The sequence below is a fragment of the Echinops telfairi genome, unplaced genomic scaffold (genome assembly GCF_000313985.2).
Source record: "Echinops telfairi isolate 266 unplaced genomic scaffold, ASM31398v2 ScPeMD7_7;HRSCAF=31, whole genome shotgun sequence".
Classification (NCBI taxonomy): domain Eukaryota; kingdom Metazoa; phylum Chordata; class Mammalia; order Afrosoricida; family Tenrecidae; genus Echinops; species Echinops telfairi.
Window position 1 is genome coordinate 18664066 of NW_022103904.1, and position 7732 is coordinate 18671797.

At 37.4% G+C, this 7732-nt stretch overlaps 1 non-coding gene across 1 annotated transcript; it reads right to left on the reverse strand.

Moving 5' to 3' along the window:
- Positions 1–6004: 6004 nt before the first annotated feature.
- LOC115868173 lies at positions 6005–6133 on the reverse strand. The gene has a single exon (XR_004045459.1). It is a non-coding gene; the product is annotated as a small nucleolar RNA SNORD22 (small nucleolar RNA).
- Positions 6134–7732: the final 1599 nt, after the last annotated feature.

Sequence of the window (7732 nt, forward strand, 5' to 3'; positions counted from 1 at the left end):
GGGAATAATTGTGAGCAGGCACAACTGGACAGTTTCCTTCTGTTGTGTATTTGGTTATTATGGGTTGGAACGGACTCAATGGCACCTGATAGCAGTGATGACTGGTGCTCTGAACTACAATATATTTACTGTCCGAATGCTCTGCTTGCCTCCTTATGACATGTGTTAGTCTGATAGATATGGACCTATATTTGTGAATGAGAGCTACTGAAACTACCAAACTCCACTGTTCCTGGGAACAGTGTCCAGTCACTTAAGAATTTAATCTGTACAAGTCAGCAATTTATGTACTGTAATTGGAAAAGCTAGCCTATAATTGTATAATTTCCTTTTCTGAACAGTAGTTTAAATTCTGTCATTGGCTAAATTTTTGACACCATTAATAGAATGCTATTATGCCCCAGGGGGTTATTGATAATATTCTCTATCATAAAAGGATAATAATGTCCCTAAAGTTAATCAGAGACATATATAAACCATAGATATATGAATGGATTTGGGCTCACACTTAACTCTAACCTCAAGCTAATAAAAATTAATTCTTATAACCCTACTTGGTACTTGCCCTCATGAAGAGATCACTGCAGATTTGGATGCTACAGCAAAGTGTGGTGAAGAAACCAGATGATGCCCAGCTATCACAAAGAATAGCATCTGGGATGTGAAAGGCTTGTCTTCAAACAAGCAATCATATAAGTGAGGCATCAACTAAGTTCACATGAAATAAGTACACCATTCTGCATGATCAAAGGACTGGAAATAATGTAATTAAAATACAAAGGAAGGAATCATGTCAGAATTTAAATTCTGTACACCATATTTGCAGAAAACTATGGATAACAGTGAAAACCCAAAGTTCATCTTCAGGCTCCCCACATACATTAAGCCTCCTATGAATCTCCTCTGACTATAGTACAGGGATGTGAATAGCCTGTTATCAGACAGAAATCATTGTAATATAATTAGATTAAAATGTATTCATATTGAAATGTAGCACCTTATCGTTAGATATCGTTACACTAATTTTAAAAGTGATCCAGTTTATAATATTTTCTGCTTTCTTATCAATTGAGGTTTTCCTATGTTTTCTCTAGTTATTTGTGTGTGTTTTGTATGATTTTTAAGTATAAAATTCAGAGTAGGTAAATTTATAGAGATAGTAAGTAGATTAGTAATTACCTACGTGCATGGCAGAGGGCTTGTGGGGAGATTAGGAGTTAAAAAGCAATGAGTACTAGAAGAAAATGTTATGAAATTATTTGTGATGATTGTACAAATATTAATATGATAGAACTATTACACTGTATGACATGTGAACTATATGCCAGTAAAACTATTTTTTAAATGACATTCAGATAACAGACACATGAAAAGAAGCTCAGCATCATTAAGCATTCAGGAGATACAAATGAAAACACCCACACCATAGCCCAGGTCCTAAAAGAGAAACAACAAGTGCTGAAGAGGGTGCAGGGAGATTAGAACATTGCTAATGATGAAGAGTTTAAAGAATTCTGCCAATATCTTCGATCTGCAATCGATCAAATGTGCAATCAAGATGCACTGACAAACATTGACAACTTGAATGCAAAAGTAAAAAGCAAAGAGGTAGGAACAGTTCTTGGAAATTATGGCCTTGATGATAGAAATAAAACTGGAGATCACATGATAACAGTTGGCAAGACAAAGAACTTCGTTACAGATATCTTTAAACAATGAACTTCCCCAGATAGAATACACAGAAATAAAATGGACTAAATTTATGGGAAGAGATGGTGGAGGAGCTCAATATCATCAGCAAAAAATTAGGCTATGGCTGACAGCAGAACAGATTTAGTTGCTCATATGTAAGTTCAAGTTGAAGGTGAAGAAAATGAAAACAAGTGCAGGAGAGCCAAAATATGACCTTGAAGAAAAAATTCAAGACTAGAGTTGAGATATTACAATATTCTATGTGAAAAATGTTTTAAAATGCAGGAAGCATTAATGAAAGGTGGAAGGAATACATGGAGTCACTATATCAAAAAGAACTGGTCAAAATTCAACCATTTCAAATGATAGCATAGATTGAGAACCAATCATACCATAAAAAGGAAGCCTAGAGCGCATTGAAGGCATTAGAGAAAAATCAGGACCCAGGAATTAATAGAATGCCAATTGAAATGTTTCAACAAGCTGAAGATGCACAGGAAACACTTACTCTCTACACCAAGTAATTTGGAAGACAGCTTCTTGATGAACCTATGAAAAGAGATTAATATTTGCACTCATTCCTAAGAAAAGGGCCCTCACAGAATGTGGAAATGATCAAACCATATCACTAGTATCACATACAAGTAAATTTTTGCTGAAGATTATTCAATAACAGTTTCTGTAGTTCATTGGCAGGGAGCTCCTAGAAATTCAAGACTGATTTCAGAAAAGGATATGGAATAAGGTGTATCATTGCTAATGTTCAGCTAACTCTTGGCTGAAAGCAAGGAATACCACAAAAATGTTTACTTGTATTTTATTGCTTCTGCAAAGTCATTCAACTGTGTGAATAATAACCAACTAAGAATTATACAAAGAAGAATGGAAATTCCAGAATACTTCATTGTGATCATCTGGAACCTGTATATGAATCAAAAGGCAGTCATTTGAGCAGAACAATGGAATGTTGCCTGGTTTGAAATCAGCAAAGATTTATATCAGGTTTGTATCTTTTCACCATTCTTTCACGATAGATATGTCTCGATGCTTGAGAGAGTGCAGTCCCACTGCTGATGGGACTGTAAAAGTTAAACCACTTTGGAAAGAATTGTGGCACTACCTTCAGAAGCCGAGAATAGATATATTATATGATCCAGCAATCCCTCCACTGGGTATATACTCTAGAAAGTAAGAGTCATAGCACCAACTGATATAGATGAACTCATGTTCATTGCAGCGCTGGTCACATTCGCAAGAAGATGGAAACAACCTAAATGTGCATCAGTAGAAGAACAAATAAAGAAAATTTGGTACATACATAAAATGGAATAATATAACATGGATCGATCTGGAGAATATTATGCCAAGTGAAATCAGACAATCCTATGTTAGGCTGAGTTTGCTAGAGAAGTAATATCAGTGACACTTGTATGTATACAGTAAGAAATTTATATCAAGAAATGGCTCACAGTGTCATAGAAGTTGGTAAATCCAATCCATTTCAAGTTCATGGATTAGATATAAGCTGAAGCTTTTACCTGAATCCTGTGACTACTGGGACTGATGCATAGGAAGCAGCAAGATGAAGCAGAAAGATTCCCATCTGGTGGATGCCAAGCTGAACGAATCTGAGATAGCCAAATGAATCCAAGTTTGGCAGCCCACTGATGGCTCCTGGAATTTGCAGGTGATAAAGCAGGCAGTCAGTCGATGAACCACATGCACAATCCATATCCAGCAGTAGGTAGGAATGAGCTACCTTCCACACCCTGTCAATTTCTACTAAGAGTAGGCCCTACCCTCAGTGAAACCTCTCTCAATTGTACGAAGGCTGAGATCAGCTTCATGAGGTCTATTCTCCAGACAACTGCCTGGCTGCTTCAGTACCATCATGCAGTTGAGCACACGATGCTAGATCATATCATGTAAGAATCCTGGCCCTCAAGTTCGCATAAAACCTATCACAATCACAAAAGAATTCATACTGCATGAGACCACTGTTTTAAAGAAAACAAACAAGCAAAAAGAAGCAAGGCAACAATTTTCACATAAAAGAAAACAGACTTTGGAGGTTTCTGGGGGTGTGGTGGAAATTGGGGGAAGCTCAAGGGCAGGAAGATGAAATAATTGGCTAGAAGGTTGACAGGGTGAAGGGCAAAATCCACAAGAGGGGAAAGAGAAAGCAAAGGAGTGGAGGAGGGTAATAAATAACTCAAATAGCTAACTACAAAACTGGTGATCTGAAATATAAACCCCTACCTAATTCACAATTTAAAAAACACAGATTTGTCTTAAAATATAATTGAGAAATACCAAAATAAAAGGAAAACTCTTTCAGATCCAACTCACTAATTATACTTTGATCTATGAGTTAAGTTAGAAAATAAACATACATGTACTCTCTTTTTCTGGAAAGATTTTATGTTTCCTAAAAGTAGGAAGGAATTAATATCTAAAACTCCTGGGGATATACTTAATTTGGAAGTTAAAAAACTATCCTGAGAATTCCACTTTAACTTCGGCTGTCATTTCTTTTCAATATTTTACCATCATCTAGTTGCATGATACAGAATTTATTAGGAAGAGTATGGAAGAACAGGAATTATGGAAAACATGTAGGACATTTAAGCATAATAATATTCCTACCATGCTAATTTTACAGATGTAGAAATTTCGGGTCAGAGATTTTACTGACTACCCAAGTTAATCGAGAAAAAACAATGATTGAACTTGGATTGTTTGCAAATCTTGTGCTCTGGTTTCTACTGCATAAAACCCAGTCAAGTGTCTAATGTTTATATTAGTTGCTTCTTCCCAGTTGCTTGAAGAAATAGTTCAAAGAATGCTCTTGATGTTAGTGAACTCTGCTTCCAAATCTGTACTCAGTAATGCATAATGTTGGAAAGTCAACACGTCTTCCTGGGGTTGCCACAGCCAACGTCAACTCATAGTAGTAGTGGTCAGAGAATGATCTCTGTGTGAACAATCTGACTGTTTTCCTTCTATTGGTTTAAGGCATCGGTTCTCAACCTGTGGGTCACGACCCCTTCGGGTGTCGAATGACCCTTTCACAGGGGTCACCCAATTCATAACAGTAGCAAAATGACAGTGATGAAGTAGCAACGACAATAATGTTATGGTTAGGGGGTCACCACCACACAAGGAACTGTATGAAAGGGTTGCGACATGAGGAAGGTTGAGAACCACTGGAGGTCTTCCAAGCGTTTGTTGTATTTGAGGTTTCAATACCAGGTGACCCATTTCCCAGATCTGTTGTTGGCAATTCCCAATATTTTTCCTCAAAATAAAAAAATTCTGACCGTTACTTCTTCTGGATTTCTTCTCATTGACATGTTCCACATTATCCTAATTGTTACTTGACACAGAACATTATTTTGATCAAATGGATTGCATTTAAATATCTCCCTATCCTCCCCAAATCACGCTAGAACCAAAATAGGCCACGGCATTGCTTTCTCGTTGCCCATCTTTGTCAACTGTAGACCAGGTGACACTTGCTGAGATTGCCTATTATAAAGGATATTAGACATTTGCCGTTTTTTCTGTCAATTGGTAAGATCATATGATTCTCCTTCTTTGGGGTTTCTGTGGTAGATTACATTAGCTGACTTTTGGATGTTAAATTTGTCATGCATAGCTGATCACACATAAATCTCACCATATAATTCTTTTTTTTAACCATATAATTCTTTTTTGCATAACGTTGCATTTAATATACTGGTTTTTCTTCTTGAGAATTTATGCACCTAAATCCCTAAGAGATATCGATCTGTGGTTTTCTGTTTTCTGAACTGTCATTGGTTTCTCGATGGAATGAGTTGTGAATGTGCCTCCTGTACTATTTCTGGACGAGATGGTGTAAAACTGATCATCATTCTCCTTTAAAGTTTGATAGAATTCTTCAGGACACACTTCTGGACTTGGATTTCTCCATAAGCTTTTAAGTGATAAAACCAATTTAGTTAATGGTCATTGGACTTAATATGTACTCCAACACGGATGGTTTCAGAGATTGGTGTTTCTGAGGACTTACTCTATTTCTTTTACATAGTCAAATTAGTAGTATAAACTTCCTCATGATATTCTCATTACCATTCATTGTAACGGCATAGAAACCGCAATAATATTTGCTATTTATTTGCTGATAATGGATGCTTTTATCTTATTTTCATTCTTGCCAGAGGCTGTTCAATTTTCTTGATTTTTTCGAGTTAGCCTTTTGAGTCATTAATTATTTCTATTATTTTCCCAATTATATTGATTTCTACTCTTAACATTATAATTTCGTTTCGTCTTATTTATTTATTTTTTTTCTGGAACAAATTCTCCTCTCCTCCCCCAGCCAACCCCAGTAGGTTCACCTTCTCAGGTTCTGAAACTAGGACAGGAAGTAAGCCATGTGACTGTTTCCTCAGTGGGTACTGCTACAGAGTAAACCTCAGGGTATCATTTTGTCCTAAAGAGTTCTACCAAAAAAAGCTCTAAAGAGGTTAATTATTTTACAAAATTTGGGAAGTTTTAAACCATTGTTTCATCCAGTATTCTTTTAATCCCACACTCTTTCTCCTCTCCTTTTGAGGCTCTGATGATAAAAATGTTATATATTTTGTTATTTTCCCACCAGTCCCTGAAGCTGTTCATATGATTGTCTAGCTTTTGTTCATATTGGTAGATAATAATGTTGTGTTCTAAAGTTCTGATTCTATCCTCAATTAAGTCCATCGTGTGAGTTTTTATTTCTAGTTTATTTTTAATTTTTATCATTTCCTCTCTGCTTTGTAATGGCTTTTATGTCATTGCTGATTGTTTTTATTTTCAATAGAATTTGTAATAGATTGTTGAAGCATTCTAATGAATGCTGCTTTAAAATCCTTGTCAGACACTTCCAACAGCTGATTCATCAGAGGACTGTCTCAATTGCAATGTTATTAATTCTTTGCTCTTGGTCTGAAGTGTAATTTTCAGTTGTGTCCTGGACATCTTGTCTATTATGTGCGGAGACTCTGGATCCTCTTTAAGCCTGTTTTGCTTCACCAGGCATTCATTCTGTTTAGGGTTAGCAAGAAAGTCCAGGCCTGCTTTCATTGGCTGTGGTTCAAATGACTGGTTAATTTTTAGATCCTTTATGGTATTACTCTGATATACTCCTCATATCTGGCACAATTAACCCTTCAACTGGACCCTGTTGCTGTCTCAGCAGATAACAAAATTTGCAGGCTGAGTCCCTGGTGGTCATAAGGCAGGAACATCTTCACAGTCAAATAATTTTGTCATAATTTCTTAAGAGTGGTTTCCATCTGCCCCAGTGACTCAGGAAAGTAGAGAGAAGTCAGATCTGCGTGGCAAAGAGATTTTCCATATCATGCTATCTACCTTAGTTGGGATCCTCTGGTCCTATGTCTATAGTTGAGTAAAAGGAGTATAGCCCCCTTGACTTCCCTGCTTAGCACTTGAAGTGGCAGCATTCTCTGTCTTCTCACAAAGAGCATCCTGAGCCAAGCCATGGCTGGCCAAGTCCCTCTACCAATTCAACCTCCCCACCCTTGTGTACTCTGATCAGGGAACGGACTCTTAGAATTACTGGGGATGAGGAGTCCCTGGAAAGAGATAGGAGTCCCTGGCCAGGTCAAAGCATGGCTGGGCTACTTGCTGAGATCTGTTTAGCTAGTGCAGGCTCCTACTTCTGTCTCTCTTTGGGGGTAGAGAGAGTCTTAATCCTGATGGAGAAGGAGGTCCCTTTCCGAGGTATTTGCTATCGCTATCATTCATGCTTCAGATCCATGGCCGTTAGCAGGTTCTGCCAGGGGTGCTTAATGTTTTCTGCAGGGTCTAGTTTAGAGAGTGCAATGGGCTTATAGAAGCTGCTTCTCAGACATGATGGGCATTAGGAAAGGTCACATAGGAGTCCAATCCCTTTGTGGAATGGTGCAGGGGCTTCCATATTGCTGTCCTTCCAGTCCTTGGATCACAAATCACTTCATCTTCTTTCTTCCACTTTTCACTTATTTCCAAGGCCTAC